This window comes from Desmodus rotundus, chromosome 4 (assembly GCF_022682495.2).
Source record: "Desmodus rotundus isolate HL8 chromosome 4, HLdesRot8A.1, whole genome shotgun sequence".
NCBI lineage: Eukaryota > Metazoa > Chordata > Mammalia > Chiroptera > Phyllostomidae > Desmodus > Desmodus rotundus.
In genome coordinates, this window is record NC_071390.1 from 113,346,300 (window position 1) to 113,364,800 (window position 18,501).

General features: G+C 42.4%; 1 pseudogene; it reads left to right on the top strand.

Annotated features, from left to right (window-relative positions):
• Nucleotides 1-12,127: 12,127 nt before the first annotated feature.
• Nucleotides 12,128-12,476, top strand: LOC112321534 (protein S100-A16 pseudogene; annotated as a pseudogene).
• Nucleotides 12,477-18,501: the final 6,025 nt, after the last annotated feature.

Consider the following 18,501-nt stretch of genomic DNA (forward strand, 5'->3'; position numbering starts at 1 on the left):
GGGGGGACACCTGACAAGGCCTGTTCCTCCATATTCCAGCACCCCTCCTCTTGAAGAGAACGACGCCCCTCTCATGAGGATCTTGTGATCTGCATCAGGGGAGAGGGTCTGGGCAAAGTGACCTTCCTGCTTCTGCCGTTGCTTCAGAGTCCTTCAGCTCACAATAGTCAGTGTGCAAGGTGTCAGATTTGGAGACAGTGTAGTCTGAACCCTGTCAAAAGCAAGTTGCCAAACACAGTATATTTTCACGTAGTATAATTTCTTTGGAACGGCCAAAGCCCCACGCCTGGGACTATACCTCTGCTCAGCGATTTGATGCCACGTGCCTTCCTGGAAGTCGCAGGGCCGTGCAACAGCACTTACTCTACAGGGCTCGTGGCAATAATGAGGTCGGGACAAACACTCAAACATTCATCAGTGATACATTCAAAACAAGAATCGGACTTAATAAAAGCAGGTGACACAGCTTTATACAGCTTAAATGGGTAAGAAATACAGGGTCTGGCAGAAGTAACACCTGCCGGAGTGTGGTTGTTAGGGTAATAATATGGGTGTAATAATTTATAGTTTTAGTTTTTCCATTTCACCTAAAATGTCATATGGTGGGCTTAAGTGTGATACTGTTATGTTACAGAGTTACATGCTTATGATTTTGTAATAGAAGATTTTGTGCTAAAAAGGGGCGTGTTTTCCTTTTTGTGCCGGATCTTGAACATAGCGAGTGTGCTAAGTGTGGCGCTTGCTCTGGGAGAGCCCTGAAGCTCATTCCTGGGAGGAGGTGGGCCGGTGGGAAGGAGGGTTGCAGCGCAGGGCGTGACGGTGTGGCTCTGACTCGGCGCAAGGAGGCGGCTGGCTGCGGTTTGGGATGGGTGAGTTTTGTAGCTCTCTACAAGGCTGAGCTGAGCAGCATTTAACTCGTGTTTTTGCAGATAAAATCACATATAACAGGAAATTTGTGTTGACTTAAGATTGTTCCCTAATATCTCAATTCCACTAGAATAAATTTGCATTTGGAAAAGAAAAGGTATAGCAGAACTGACTGTATATGAATATGATTTTACACACATGGGGGGGCATTAACTCCAAAATCTATGAATGTTGACTCCATCCATCTGCTGCTCTCCATCTCCAAATATTGGGGTGTACTCTCACCTAAATCTGAAGCTGAAGCATTATAGCTTCCCTACAGAGACCAGGTGGCTTTCAGCTGGGAACTTGCCATGAGCTACAGCCAGGTGCCTAAAGAATATGCCAGGTAATTCTAGCAGCCAGAGCAGGGTGGAGGGAAGCAGGGTGGGGGTGCTTCTGGTAGGAGGGGGCGGTGTTCCTCATGAAGTGAAGTGATGAGGACACTGGGCCAGCGTTGCATAGCTGGAGTGGGTGGGAGAATGTTGGGGTCCTCTCTTGCAGATCTGCTCATGGGGCTGCCCTGGATTAGCTTCTGGAAAGTGGGCAACCTAGGGGTTTTGAGTGTTAACTGAAGCCTTATTGCTTAGTGACAGATGTGTGCCCTGGAGCTGCAGAAGCAAGCACTTGGTATAGAAATGATTGTACAATTTTATAGCCCAGACAAGGTAAATGCTTTAAACCAAAGTTATATTATCCAAGCAGAAACACTCCCTGCAAATATTGGAAAGGACTCTCCAGTCCACAGTTCAAATGATTTCTTCTAACAGTTTGTTTACAACCCCTTTCTTGGTCCCCCATTCTCAGTGTCGCAATCTCTGGTCAGGGGCCTGTCCTTTTCTCTAGGAACACCACCCTTTTCTGCCTAGAAATGGAAATTTATTAAGTAGGCATCTTTAAGTATTTTTTTAAAAATCCTCATCCAAGGATATGTTTATTGGTTTAGAGAGAGAGAAAGGGAGAGAATATCAATCGTTTGCTTCCCATACGAGCCCTGACTTGGGATTGAACCTGCAACCTAGGTATGTGCCCTGACCGGGAATCAAACCCACAACATTTTGGTGTATGGGACATCTCTCCAACCAAGTCAGTCACCTAGTGAGGGCTTAAGCTTCTTAACTCCATTTTCGTTTTCCTAAAGTCCATTCTCAGCAGATGCAGCCAGTATGATCTCTTAAAAATAGATGTATAACCGTGCTCCTTACTTTAGCAGTTTTCTTTTGTCCCTGGAACAATATCTATACTTCTTGAGGAGCTTTCCAAGCTGAGCGATCTGGTGCTGCCGCCCTCTCTAGTCTCATCTTCTATCACCCTGTTCCTGCTCACTGAGTTTCCAGGCACACTGACAGCTTTTCTGATGCTCGAACACCATATACTTTCCCCACTTCTGGCCTTCCCTCTCCTAGAATGTTCCTCCTGAGTCCTTCACTGGCCGAGACCCATAGCCATATACTAACTTACACTGTATAACACCTCCTCCGGGAGGCCTTCTCCGCCTCCACCCATCCATTAAGAATTGCCTCCTCTATTTATTTGCCTCCTCTCCTTTATTGTCTGTCTCCCGCTCTTCCCCACTACACTGAACATTCCAGGGGAACAAAGGTTTTATCTGCTTTTCCCATTCCTGCATCCCTAGCTTCCAGCCCAGAGCCCAGAACATAGAAGGTACTTGGAAAATATTTGTGAAGTCAATGTGTTGCCAGTGGAAACATGATTCTCTAGTGATATCACAGGCAAAGCATTTTGTGGATACACACATAGGACAACGGGGTATTGTGGCAAGATTTTTTGAAGCAAAAACAATGGGCTGTCCCCAGGTGCTTGATATCGTATCTAGGACCAGGTCGTTCAGTTCCATCTCTCAGTGGAAAAAGTCCGGCTTCTGGGGCCTCAGACCCACACTTGCCCTTACCAGGCCCAGAAGGGCCAAGGCCCAGAGATGCTGTGCCATTAGTTTGGCATCCACAGGTCATCAGAAGCTTCTGTAGTTCAGTGTAGTCCATGCCAAAGCTTATGTAGTCCAGCTAAGCGTCTGCCACCCTTCAGCTAGCTTAGTCCCTGCTCCTGGCTGTGCTCTGGCCGGTGCTGTGCTGCCACGCTTCGAGCCTCACTTGGACCCACACTTGGACCCAGGCAGCTGCTATAGAGAGAGAACATGCATGAATGAACCGGCCTTGGGCCTTTGTTGAGCTTTGATTACACTATCTTGGATTTGGGAAGGGGTAAGCTTTCTTTCAAACTAACCAATCTCTTTCCTGGATCATCCAGGGTTTCATGCTCTTATCCAATCTTATCCTTTTCCCACATTTTCCCAGGCTAGACTTCTCCCTTTTGTAGTTGCCATTTTGGCTCCTACTGCACATGCCCGCAGTAGAAGGGCCTCCCACTGTGCCATCTTGGCTTCTACTGAGCCTGCTTCAGCAGAGGAATTCCCCTTGTAGTGGTTCTCCCTTCTGTGAGGAATCTGGGGGAATGGGGCTGGTTGGAAAGCTTGTCCTTCTTCCCTACTGGGGATTAGTGTTTGTTCATGGAGGATGTGGCCATCCCGTTGGGTGTCTGGAACCTCGAGCTTCCCTGTTAATCTGACAATTAGACGTCTGGCTCCCATCTCTTTCATTACTATCTAACTAGCTGCCTACACTAAAACCACGCACAAACAAAAACAATGGCTAGGATGCACATTGACTGTTAGCAATAGTAAACTTTGAGGATGGAGAATCCTTGGTTTCTACTTGATACACTTCTGCATTTTTTATTTTGCAACAAGAACATGCTGCTTTTGAATTCAAAGGAAAAACATCTCTAAGTGTTAAGTGGAATGATATCACAGGGAAGAAGGGCACACCGGAAACGTCAGGGAAGCGCCCGCACGCATCCAGACGTGCTAGAGTCACCCGTCCTGGGTCTGCCGTCTGTCTTCCTTGGGCGGGCTGGGGTGTCTGTTGGAAAGTCTAAATGATATGAGGATGGCACGTCCCTCCCTCCCTTCCTTTCTGTCTGTACACTTTTGATATTTTTATTTCAAGACATCAACCCCAAATCAGTTCAAGATGCCAATTCTGGGAAAGGGATTGAAGAGCAGCACATGGCAGCAGAAACCAAAGCAAAATGGTCCAAAAATGGTGAATCCAGGCAACTGATGGAGACAAGAGGGACAGAGCCAGAAGGCAGTGGTGGCCCAGTATGGCTGAGTCCAACCTACAGGGGGTCATGGGTGGGCCCTGGGGAGGATTTGGTGCTGCTGTCTCTCCTGGGGATGGCCCAGAACATGGAGCTGTAGTGTCGAATATGCCAACACTAGGACTGACCAAATCAGACAGCATGAAGTGAGGTGGAGGGAGCCAACAAAGGCCTCTCATTTGGAACAGATTCTCATGTTTTCTTTAGAGAGGCCAAAACATTAAACAGATGGCTATCTTTACCTCTTTGAATGCAAATAAATAGTGCTGAATTTGGGAGACTTAGCACGGATCACTGAAATGTAGCTCCTTGACCCACTGCAATCAGCTTCTATGGTAACTTGCTATGATGAATAATTGAAAGCAATGTTGCCAAGCTAGTTTAGATGGAAGGCCGAATATTTGTACAACTATTAATATTTGTTCTTCTGTCATTGAAAAAAATTTATTTGTATATCGTACTCACTTTAGTACAACCAAACTAATACTACAAATTATTTTTTTAAAGATTTTATTTATTTATTTTTAGAAAGAGAGGAAGGGAAGGAGAAAGAGAGAGAGAAACATTGATGTGTGAGAGGTACATCAATTGGTTACCTCTCATACGCTCCCTACTGGGGACGTAGCTGGCAATCCAGGCATATGCCCTGACTGGGAATCAAACCAGCAACCTTCTGGTTCTCAAGCTGGCACTCAATCCACTGAGCCACACCAGCCAGGGCATATAAATTGTTATTTTTAAAGATTTACTGCTTTTTCTATAAAATAGTTATGATAGTAATATAAACATAATTAACACTCACTGAGTGCTTCTCTCAGTCCCTATGCTAAGTGCTGTATAGACTATCTTATTGGCTCTGACAGTGACTTCATGAGGTAAAAGGTACTGTACTTCCTTTCCTCATTTTTCAGTGAGGGAACTGGGGCCAAGAAAGATTTAGACACTCACTCGACCTCTCAAGGCCTGTGAATAGTGTACATAATGTTCTGACTGAGAAGCTGATCACACCTGATACGGGTGCCAGCCAGACAAGATAAACATTGACCTTGCTGGCGTGAATTAATCGGTTCAGAGTTATGACGATGATGGCACTGCTTCTAGTGTGATTGGTATGAGATACCCCGCCTTCTTTACGACACTTAGAAACCTAAGATCAGACCCTGATTACTAAAAGTTTAATCTCTGTGCTCCATTTCCTTTACCAATCCCAACTTTCAGATGGAATTGGAGGGAGGAGATACATAATAATGTTAATTCCTAATACATACATAATACATAATTTTAAGTCCTAATTCACAGAAACTCTGACATTTTCTCAACTTCTGGATATTTTTTAAAAAACAGATCACCTTGAAAGGCACTAACAACATAGCAAAAATGCTTATTGGTCCATAATGCAACTGGTTCTTAATAATTATAATAAAAGTAGTAAGACTCTTGATAAAAATGCCTAACAGACATAAAAGTAAAAGAGCTTTCCCAACCTCATTTCCAAGATGTGACTACCATTAGAAACTTCTTGGCCAACCTCCAGAAATATATTACTCCTTTACAAACATATACATAAATGAATACACACACACACACACACACATATCTGAAAATAGAACACCAATGGACTTATGGTATAGTTTTCTACAACTTGCTTTTTGCTTTAAAAACATGCATGTAACTTTTGACTCATCAATAAAAATATATGCAGGTACATATGGAAAAAATTCATTCCCATCCATTGACTCTTAAGAGCAAAAGACCAGAAACAACCCAAATGTTATCGATTGGTTGAATTAATTATATTACACAAAATAGATTCCCACACAGCATTAAAAGAATTATATATGTGCTGAAATTGGAAGATGCCTATTATTGTTTCTTATTCATTATTTAAATTTCCAAAGCCAGTTAATGGAATATACACACACTTCTTCTATCACTATCTTACCATAAAAGGACTTAACACCTGAAGTTGAGGCCATGTACAGGGTTGATGCTAGAAATTTGCCTCTTAATCAATAATTCAGAAAAGTTCCTTTGCCAGCTGCAAAACAAAACAAAGATTTCTCTAGATGCCTGCAACACACAAAGTACTTGGTTCTCTACGTGCTTCCATAAGAAAGGAAAAAAGGAAGCAACTGGTGGGAACATACATTCTTGTTCCAACTGTAGCTCCTTTTCCAATGTCTTTCATACTAACCCTTAACATAAATTTAAAATAAAAATAAAATAAAACAGAACGCAACAATAAAACACCCAATTAAACTCAGGCTTTAAAACTTGGTAAGTAATTCAGCAAGCAGGTATTTTCTCAAAGTTTTGAAGAGGTTGTCAAATTTTATCTCTATCAATGCAGTACTTTAGGGAGATTTTAAAATTTTGACAATATTCTCAAGGTATCCTTAGTAGAATAGACTGAACTAGCATTGAAGGCTCCTTCCTTTGCCTTGCCCCCCCCCCAATCGAAGCTTCTTTCTCTTTGGGTTCCCTGATGTTCTAAACATTTGTCCCAAAGTCAACTATTGATTCTGGTATGATGAATGAAAGGTAGGAGCTTTTGATAACACCTATGGTTTATTATTTAAATTTATCTGAGTGAAGTGTTACTCTTAATCACAAATGATTTTAAAATCATTGGAACCAAGAATCTATTTAAAATACTGCAAAAACCAGATCAATGAAAGGTGCTAAGCACTGATGGAATCATCAGGGTCCTGGAAGCCCCGTACCACAGCCAGTGTTAACTCTTTAGTTGCTGCATTGTGGGAAGTTCTGGAAAGCCCAGAGAGTCCTGAATGCCAAGTCACGGTGATAAGGATACATGGGGTGAGCACACTGTGGAGACTGGGAAGAGTTCCTTTATTTTAACAGCCATCATGGCCGTACAGGTCAGTAACCTTGATTGTGCAAAGGATAAACAACAATGATGAGTTCAGAAAAGAACAATACCAATTATTAGAGAATTGAAAATATTTAATTTTGCAAAATGTTTATTGAGCAACTACTGTGTGCTAGACACTGTACTAGGCAAAGGTTTATAGCAATGACTGAGCCTCAGCCTTCCTGAGGCTTGTGGCCTGGAGAGGGAGAACAAGCTATGTTGAAGAAGAAGGCTTTATTTCACTGAGACTACTTAACCTGAAAAAGGGAAACTTTGAAGAAGTTTTTAATTGCAAGATGTGGCGTGAAAGGACCACCTATTATCCATAATGATCACAGAAATAATTTGCCTTGAGAGAAATTTCTATGAGGAAAACATTTGCTGTCCCTGACCATAATTAGGGCCTGGCAAGGGCTACTACTGAGTTAGCTTGAGTAGAGGCCTCTACAATGAGGTGGGTGCCCATGCACCCAAGGCAGCACGGGCAAGCCTGCCTCAAGGCAACGGGGAGTGCATGATGTCAACCGTCCTATGCAATTCTTCACATTCTTGTTTTGTACAGCATGAGCCCAGTCTTCGAGGGGTTCTTTTTAGAACCACAGGCAGAGCTGAACACTGCTTTCCCCCCAACAGATTCTGTGATTCGAGATGAATGAAATCACAGGATTGTCTCCAAGGTGCTTTGAAAGGCCCTGTCTGCGTGCTGGGCCCATGAGCACCAGGAGATGGAGACTCAGTCGGGTCTCCCAGGCCTCGAGGAGGAATGTTCTTGGTCTCGGTATAGAGAGCATATATCAATTGAGTCAACAGGCCCTGTTGCAGAGAAAATATCAGACTATCTTACTCCTGGTGGCTGCTCCCCCATGTGTCACTTTGCAAAAGCTGTTTGTTTTGTGGAAACAAACACATTTTGGCTCCTTCTTGGCTCTGTGCATCCAGAGAAAAAGCCAAGTTGAATCCCATTCTATCTTATGATTCATCCTCCAATCTGCCAGCTAAATTCTGGCTGAGGACACTTTGTTGTAGGAGAAGGAGGTACAGAGCTAAAATGAAGCATGTTGGTTCTCAGATCTCAGGCCATTTGTAGTGTAATTAGAAACACAATGTTTTGCCTTAGAAGCTGATCATATCTGATACGGGTGTCAGCAAGACAAGATAAACATTGACCTTCCTGGTGTAAATTAATCAGTTCATAATTATGATGACGACACTGCTTCCAGCGTGATTGGTCCGAAATCTCCCCTTCTTTACAAAACTTAAATATGAGATCAGTCTAGAAATGTCCACAGCTTAATAATGAAGATATATGAAATATCTACTTCATATGTAGATGATTTTCAACTAAATATAACACAGAGCAACACACATTTATCTCTGCTCCCTCTCGAACTCCACTAGAAGGATATAATTGTGTACCCACGTGGACATGCTAAGCAGCAGAGGAGAAGACAGCAATAGAATTTTGGAAAGCAGTCGAGGAAGATTAACTGACTTAGCAAAATAAAAAATAAAGGCTTCAACTTAAGCAGGCAGTGGGGGAAGTTTCTAAGCAAGCTTATTCATAGCCCAGAACCATGGAAAAATGCAGGAACTGAGTGCACCAGGTACACCTGAGAATAATGGGGCTGAGGATAGAAGAACTGCATGAACTTCTGAGTAAGAAGTTAAACAGGTCTGATCCTCTGTCCTGTTGTTCGCAGCTGAGTGGCTGGGCTTCCCCCATCCTGATAGAGTATTAGCAGTTCATCGGGTGACTTTGACCAGAGGGACTTTGGACTTGGGAATACCAGGGACATCATACTGAAAACAGAAGGTTTAAGGAAAAGTCTAAATACTTAATGTCGAACCCACCATTCTCAAGCCTTCTTTTCCCAGTCATTTTCCGGAAATTGATTGGTCAGAATTATACCCCTCAGGCAAGAGACTGGTGGGATCTCATCTGGAAAAATTCAGGCTAAGAAAAATGACATAGTGGTGATGTCTCAGTGGAATCTCTGGTGAAATGGCCCTGCAGTGACATCTACCAATTGACAAGCGCCACCCACACACATAGCTTCCAATGAACTTTTTAGTGCTTCCTTCTTCAATTTAACGGGCATCCAAGAATCACCATTATATGAAAGGATTTAACATAAGAGTACAGGCAAATACAAAGGATAAAACAGAGATATCCTAAAGAAGACTACATATATATATATATATATATATATATAATAAAAAATATATCCATAAAAAAGAGAAGTGTAGTCAGTTTAGACCAATGGAACATTTAGAGAACCAAAAATAGATGTTGGAAATTAGAAATAAGAACACAGCATTACAATTTAAACAAAAAGTTGGAATGATAAAATTGAAATTTCTAAAGACAAAAACCATCACTGTCAGAAATAGTAAGGAGTATAGAAAAATTGAAGAAATAATGAAAGGAAACTTTTCAGAACGTGAGTTTCTGAAAAGGACGTGAGTTTCTAGATTGGAAGGACCTGCCAGTTGTCCAAGGTAATGAATGTAACAGGATTCACACTAAGTCAGTCAATGTGAAATTTCAGAATAGGAGGGGGAGGGGTGGAGAGAGAGAGAGAGAGGGAGAGAACTAGGAAACAAAATGGCTCTAAAGACAACAATTCAGAAAAGCCTTCAGAATTCTGAGGAAAAATTATTTCCTACTTCATATTCTATACATAGCTAAAATGTCTATCAAGTATGAAGGTAAAGTAAACAACATTATAGATATTCAAGACTTCAAATAATTATCTCACATATCCTTTCTCAGGAGGCTACTGGAGGATGTGTTCTAACCAAACTGGGGAGTAAATCAAAAAAAAGTCACAGGGACGAGGAGGAGAACATCTAAGAGAGGATGCTAGCTCTGTGACAGGCCTCAGGAATAGCCATCACACATCGAAGCAAGAGGTTAGAGAAGTCCAGGAGGAAATGTCACTGAAAAAAGAAAAAGGGAGAAGAAGAAGAGAACTAATTTGGTGTATTTGATGTGGAAGATGAGATTCACAATTGTGACCTATAGACTTTTTACAAATGAGTTAGTGGAATTATGTAAGAAGCCAAGTAAATTTAAAATGTGAAACAACTATTAAGTTTAGAGAAACTAAAAAGGTTTTGAAGGAAGAGATCATCTTTATATGTTCAACTCTGACTAATATTAATACATTAATATTTATTATTAAATATTATTTAATACCCTAAACCATGTACCACTATATTGGGTTAATGACGACAGAGAGAGAGAGAGAGAGAGAGAGAGAGAGAGAGAGGGAGAGGGACAGGGACAGGGAGAGGGAGGGAGAAGGAGAGGTGATGGTGCTTAGGAGAGCTAAGCCTTACCATTCATAGTTGAAAGTCAACATCAAAATCTGAAAAATATCAGTATGTAAAAATATGTAGGGAAATACCAAAATAAATTGCTAAAAGCTTAAAGGTATTACCCTTTGGCAAACAAGGATTAGGAAAGAGAATAAAATAAGGCAGGGGACTTATTTTATTAGAAACCTACAGATCCATTTGATTAAATATATGTAAAATTTTGACAAAAAATTAAAATTACATTAAAGAATGGAAACATAAGGCCCTAGGTTTTTTTTATTATTATTAACTAAACATACTTGCTCATCCACACTGGTTCCAGAAACAAGTTTAGTATGGAATTGATTACTAAGCATTTGTCCTTCTGGCTCTTTTTAAGTCTAGATCAGCAATTTTTAACCAGTGTGCTGCAAGAATTTTTAAAACATGCAATACTTGACTATTTAGTCAGGGGCACTGACCTCTTTTCCCTTAGATTGTCAAATAAAAAATGACAACAGCCAACACAATAATAGCTGTCCAATATGAATGAATCAAAATTATACCTATTTGTCAGATCTGCAAAAAATACAATGTATATTTTGGTGTGCTGAAGAATATTAGTAATTGGTTTATGCCTGCCATGAGATGGAAAAGGTTGAGAAGTCACTGGTATGGATTAAGGTGCAGAGGGATACGAAACTCGCAACTGTTCACCTTACAGTGAAATGACGAAGGAAGGAGATTGTACGAACCTCTCACTGACGTGTCACTAATGGAAGTAACACACGAGTGTAAATTTCCTCTGGACATCGAACTTACTCTTTCTCCTTGGGAATTATCTTACCATAACTGGACAGGAGATCCTTTCAGATTGTTTCCGCTTTTGAAATAACTTGAGGTCCTTACTGTTTTCTCGGCCTGATAGATCCAATGCCAGGTTTACTTTCACTCCACCTTCATCAACAAGACTTCCAGGTTACCGTTATTCCCGTGACAGCTCAGCCTCTCAGGCACAATGTCTTCTGCTCATAAATCCCTGTTCTTTGGATATGGGCTTAAAACTTTCTCTCCTCTTTCACTTCCTGGCCTTTTCCTAACTCTCCTTTCTTTTTATCATCTCTCCTTGTTTTCTTTTTTTACTTGTGGCCCCTTTTCTTCATAGAATTTAGTGTATAAAATTACATTTGAAGACCATTTGGACCATTAACTACCACATTCATAAGTACCTTACCCAAACAGAAACTATTATTGTATAATATGCTATAAAACATGCACTTTATGTTTTCTGTCATTCAAAGTAAGAATCCATTTATAGTAATGACAGCAGCAACGTGTGTTGCTCTCCTTTTCCCATATTTGTATATATTTTTATTTCTCTTTTTCCTTAGGTGACAAATGGGCTGGCTGAGTGATCATTTAACAGAATATAGCCCTTAATTTAAGAGTATACCACATGTTTTTCAGATATCAGAAAAGGTGATAAGTTGCCTGTGATTTCCTTTCAATTAAGTAGCTAAGCAAGCCTCATGTGATTTCTCTAGATTTTAATCAATATTAAAAAAAAAAAAACTTTCTAGAAATGTTTTGTCTTTTAGGGAGTCAGGTTAAACCTGTGAGATTCCAAAGTTCTTTTGGACAGTATTAGAATTGAATCAGGCCAAGTCCAGGGCCAAGTCAAGAGGGAGCTCAATCACTACCTCCCCACTGAGCCAGCTTGGCTAGGCAGGGAAGGAGGCAGTGGGATCCATTCTGGGAAGGGATGGGGAGGAGTCGTGGCTGGGCTGAGCAAGGGCTGCTGCTTGGCGGTGCCAGAACCCAGGCCCCAGAGCCTTGCTGTGGAGGAGGTGGACTGAGGAAGCAGGCCCCTCGATGCGTGAGGCAGTGAGATGGCAGACTGCTACACAGAGCTGGACAAGGCACTCATGGGCCTGGTATCAAACTGCTACAGATACATGTCTAAGCATAGCCTGGTCGAGAACAAGATCGGCAAGAGCAGCTCCAGAAAGATCCTTCAGAAAGAGCTCAACCACATGCTGACAGACATGGGAACCAACCAAAAAGCTGCTGACAAGCTCACCCAGAACCAAAAGGCTGCAGACAAGCCAACCACTATGGGCACATCAGCTTTGTCAAGTACCCAGCCTTGATAGACAGCGTCACCATCCCCACTGCCAACCTTATCCACCAGCAGGAGCAGCAGAGCAGCAGCTAGAGGACACTGCACTGTCCCCTCACGGCACTACCTTGATGAGCAGCCCCTCAGGCTCTTCCTAGGCTCCCCTCTCAGCGTCCTGCCCACCCAGGCCCCAACCCCTCTTCTCCCTCCAGACTTTCTCCTCATTTTTGTTGAACAGGGGGAGAGGGTGATGTCAGGGCTCCTTTGTGAGCATCTCAGACTCGGGGTGCCTCCCTGAGGGTCTCCGTCCTTAGAGCTAGCAGGACCTGGGTGCCCCTCTGTGAGAGCTCAGTGCTGTTTGGGACCCCAAGAATTTTCTCAGTCCATCCACCTTTCCAGCGTCTGACGTTCCCGCCTGATTCTGGGTCTCTCATGATTTCTGGAGGTCAGCTTGCTGCTCCAGGTCTTCTGGCTCCTGGCAGTGGCAGCAGCAGACACCTCTCCTCTTCCCCTCGGCTCCTCTGCTGGGTAGAGAAGACTTCCAGGCTGCCCTCCAGCTGCCTCTGGGTCTGGGAACCGCTAAGCAGGGTTGAGCCCCCTCCCTCCTGCTCAGCCCCTGAAGCATGGCAATAAAGGCAGGATTTGGAATTTTTATCTCCTTCAACCCCCTCCTCTCCAAAAAAAAAAAAAAAAGAATTGAGTCAGGCCACTACAGATACACAAAGTGGCAGGCAAAATGATTATGGACAGGCGGGAAAAGGCCACTGAAGCAGCAGCATATGGATGCTCTGACTCATGAGCCAGGAGGGTAGCGTGGTGTATTGATTAGAGGAGCCCCATAAGCTCAACAGGGTGACAAATGAACGTGCCCTTGGATATCAGAAAGTAAAACGGAATTCCACTTCAGTGAGTGGCACATTCTCAGAGCCACTCATGTTGTCCTTTGGAACTCAGACCTGAGATACAGTGTTCCATTCCGGAGAATTTAGAAAGGAAGAGTGAGTCAAGACTTGGCTTGGATGGAGAGAGTGGCAGAAACAGCCAGCAATGGGGCAGGGGGAAGGGGAGCATGGAGGAGAAAAGAAGAGGTGGGAAAGCATTAGGCAGATAATTGGACACAGAATTCAGGCAGCTGTGGATACAAAAAAAGATGCTGTGAGTTGAAAGAAACATATTAGGCAGCTGTACTCCAGGTGAAACTTGAGTCCTGGGTAGGGTCACCAGCCCATCAGCAGTGGGACCAGAGGGCCTCTTACCTTCTAGACTTATGAAGTGGCCAACTCAAGTTCATCTTAGGGCACTGGGGGGCCGGCATGGAGGTTTCAGGAGCCTGCTCCTGATTTGGGTAAGGAAAAGTATTTCCACTTGTAGAGGAGGGTGGTGTGGAGGCTACAGAGAGGCTTCCTGCTACGTTAGGTTTGTCTGAGGATCCTGAGCAGGACCAAGACTGCATTTGGGGTGAAGGCGTGTGTAGGAGGGGAAGCAGAAGTGGAAATACCGCCTAACTCCATTTCAGGGCCTCAGGGATGGCAGAGACAGAGAAGTGGTGGAAGCCAAGGTTGAGGATTTAAAGAAGTAATTATCCTTGTTTCTATCACTGTCATTGGAAGGTTCCAGATATACTTTTATTAAAGTAAACCATTCCTCTGGACTGAGGTCCAGCTGGGCTGCCCTGTGCTTGGTGTTCGCAGTTATGACTGTGAGAGCTACTCTGGCAGAGACCAAAAAGGCCTGAGGGTTTCTAGGAGCATTTAAGAGACGTAACAATTACATCTTTGTTTAGGCAAAATGACTGAAGAGCAGTGTGTCTGCCAGGCCTGCATCCTTGTACAAAGACCACCAGGACTCTCACGCAAATGACACCACTCCCTCCGCCCACAGCCTCCCGAACCATGGTGCCTACTGAGGCCTCGGTAACGGCTGGTCCTGATGATTCCTGGTGCAATCTCACCAGACTTAGGGTTTCAGTATTCCGGCCAAGGTTCAGCAAGCCGCGCCAGGGGAATCCCAGAGGCTGGCCTTCTAGGACACGTTCGCTGGATGCAGACCCCTTGTTCTCCCCTCCCCACCGATCTGAGCTTATGTGTGACTCTTCTCTGCAGCAAGCCGGACACCAATCAGAGGAAAGGCATTCATGATCCCATAGGCACACTTCAGTGGCACACAGATACTTCCAACTAAAAAATACATGTAATATTTACTATATATCTACAAGTCAGATTTCCCCAAATTTTAACTCTCTGGAACATGGCTCCAAACCTAAATTCGGGAAAGAAAGCCAATACAACTAAGGTCATCCTATTTGGTACCCAAGTTCCTCACACAGAGCTATCAACTAGAACGTCACAACACATTCTTAACACACCAGCTCTCCTACCCACACAAAAATAAACTGTTCTCTTTACTAGACACAAACTTTGGGGAACCCAAAGAAATATTTGAATTAACGTGTAATCACATATTATGTAATGCATATGTATGTAATTAAAACATTTTAAAGTTTTCAAGATGCTTTATTTTGAGGGTAGAATTACATGTTTATTATGTTTATCCTTCCATCAAAAATGGTTATGGTTTTTTCAAGCTTGTGTGCTAGAATGGACGAACTTCTCTTAACTGGAAAATGTCACTGTGTGTGTGTAACATTTCATTTCCCAAGATGCCAAATGAAGTGTCACGGGGTACATGCTGATTATTTTCCTTTCAGCTGCTTCTTATATTCCTGCTTGTTCTAAGTCTTTACACTACACACAGTTTTCCTCCACTTCATCCTTTTTCTTGGTTAAAAGCAAAAGCATCAATAACTGGAGATGCAAACTGTTCGCGGCAGTGTGCTGAGATAATCTGGTTTGAAGGCTCTGATCAATTTGCATCTAACGAGAAATGCAAAGGGCATCAGTGTATCTCCGCCCTCTCCAGAGCCAAGTGTCCAGATGCCGCCTATTAGAGCCTCTAGCCGTCTCTGCTGGCACCTGTGGCTTCACACCATTTTAGAAGCTGTCTGCTTCTAATCAATGAAATTATATTTCTGCAATGTTCTCACAAGCAATCAAAGAAACACTGCCTCACTGTCTCAGAGCCTGGCACCACCACCGTGTTGAGTAGGATGAAGCAGGGCATCTTGACCCTTCCTTTTCCCTTGTCGTAAACGGCTCCTCGGGAGAGCTCTGCAAATCTCTAGGGAGCGGTTTGAAACCCACAGCACAACAGCTTCATTTCACAATCAAGGAGATGAAGCTTGGGGTGGGCAAGGGCGTAGGTGTTGCAGTTCTTTTTCTAAGACTGACAAAATAGCAAGGGCAAGCTTGAGCTAGAACACACATTTCCAGAGATTCTTCCCTGCCTAACAGCTCAGCCAGGCCTCTCACTCTACATAATGCTACCTAACCTGTGGTCATCCTTGTTTTTAGCTGAATCTTTGAGAAAGGAAAATGTCACTCACTAAGCTATTAATTGATATTCATAAGGTAAAAACTCTATTTCTCAGAGAACCTGGCTTCACACTGTTGCAAATCTCTGTAATAAACAGAGGGGACATTACATATTCTTGGAGTTTAAAAGGAACTGGGTTTTTTTTTTTTGCGTTAATACTGATGATTTTGTGTGTAAACTTAACAGAGAGACAGAGACAGTAACAGAAAAACAACAGGAAATACCTCCCCATCACCCTGTAACTGCATCTGGAACTGAGCAAACTCAAGTTCTCTTGAGCTCCAGTGTGGAATCAGCAAGAAGACACCATGTCTGAATTTCTCAACATGCAATTTATCCTCTCAGCTCCTACATCTTCCTCTGCCATGTGAAGATGTGATGCCTCCCTATGATGCTTCCACCTCAGGGTCCTTCTCTAAGAGGTACTGGGAACTGGAGGTTAGTTAACCTGTTTGGAAAGAGTGTCATTCTATTAGTTTGTCTGTCTTGACTTGTTAGGTCATGGTCATTCCTCAAGTCAGAATGATGACCCCAGTAGAATTCTGAAAGCTGCTTGTAATTAAATTTTTCTAAAACCCACAGGTACCAGTCAGTACCTTAAAGTATATTAAAAATAAGAGGTCTCTGTGACTTTCTTTTTAGTGGAAACCAAGGTGTTTTCTTCATTTAAATAATAAAAACAAACATTGTCGTGATGTGTAGGACTAGAGTTAGGGCAGTATTCTGTCTGCAGGGCTGCCTACTACAGAACACACAAGGCTTTCCCCCCAAGTCAGCAACACAAGCAATAAGTAGGCTATTCTCATAGTTAATGGTCATGCCATCACTGTTACTTCATTTATAGCTAAGAGCTTACAGCAAAGCCTCAGTTGAAAAAGGACTCTTTCTTTCGCTGTGGCCTTTTATTTATTTTTTTTTAAGGGGGTAAAAGGCTTTCAGTTCTATCTGACTCAGTGGAACTTACTTCCTCCTTTCCTGTCTCCATTTTCCCACTGACTGGAGAATGAAGAAGAGACTAAGAGCAGAGACTTAATGAAGAGGAGAATCATCCTAATTCCTTGAATTCCTTCATCTTAGCCCAAGAACAAAGACATCAATAGCTGCTTTACTGAAAGATGTTGAACACATTCCTCAGAGTCATTGGAGGTGTGAACAAAATCAGTGGTGTTAACAAATGCTATCTTCCTGGATGCAAAATATTACAGATGTGGTAGGACTGGAAGGGCCATAGTCTTTATCTGTTGCTTCTTATCCCTGTGGCTTACAGCACTGCATATACTCAATGGAACAGGAACACAAAATGGTGCAAAACAATCGAACAAGTAATTAGCCAGTGTCTGCTATGATCTAGGTATTGTGTTAGCTGCTGGAGAGACCATGGTAAACAGTATAAACTTAGAACCTGCCTTCATAGAGCTTATATCTACCAAGGAAACAAATACTGAAAAAAGGGATTGCATGGGACATTAGGGATAATTTAGGAGAAGAGGAAAATTGTGGAAATGAGTGATCCTTGGTTTTTGTGAACCATAAATGGCAATCAGAATACTTTTAAAATCTAAAATACAAAAACATCAAAAACCTTTATACAAAAATACAGATGATGAGGGATCCAGGTGGGAGCTAGATCCGATCATTGGTTATAATCTTCCTAAATTAAATACAATGTAAGAACACATGTTGGGATCAGAAAAAAGATCACCTTGGCAATGCGTGATGTGAAAGACTATGCCTTAAAGAAACCATGCTGCTCTCTTGAAAGAGAAACGCTTAATACCACAGGTGCTTTGAGAGTTCTCGTTGAAAAGCATGCATGCTGGGAAATTAAAAGTGCTTTAGGAACTGCAGTTCTTCAAGTGGGCACGATTTTCCAATGCTGTTGTTCTATCAAAATTCAGCCAGTGGTGAAGTGAAGCGATTTTGTCCCTTTATTTTCTTTAAATCATACGTAACCCATCTTTACAACTGGAGAAAAAAAACTTTGCAGTTGGTCTTGGAGTATCTGACTCTGCTATGCTACCTTCCCCTATTTGTTTGACAATAAGATTGCTGCAACAAATCATAATTATAACTAACATAAAAATAGTATTCTATGTGCCAGATACTGTGCTAAGCATGCCTTATCTTAACTAATGCACAACAAACTTTTTCCCTTATCTCTGTTGTATAGATAAGGTATCAGACTCAAAGGTTTCCTAACTTGTAGGGAAGGGATGTCCGATTCCAGTGCCCATACTTGAACTATTTCATGATATGCCCCCTCATATCTGATTAACTTATTTTGAATGTTTCTATTAAACAATTTCAACATACTTGACAAACTTAACATGGGAATTAAACCCAAGAGTCTTCAAAGCCCAAGTGAACTTTAAAAGGCGGAGCTAAACCCCACCGATAGGAAGACAGGTGAAATGCCGCAGCCTTGCCCAGCAGCTGCCTGCATCGTCTTCCCAGGAAGGAGTCTTTAATCCAGCTGAAGCCTAATGATAAGTGTGTCATTTTTTCCCTGACTCATGTAAGGTCGAGAAAGGGAAAGGAGGCTTTGAGCAAAGGTGCTTGGAAGAGGAAATAGGTAAGGAATCAGGGTAACAGAGACTTAGCAGAAGCTTGGTAGTTGTGTGAAAGAGACCTCTAAATGGATGCTTTTTTTTCTTCAGTTTTATTGACATATAATTGACAAATATATACA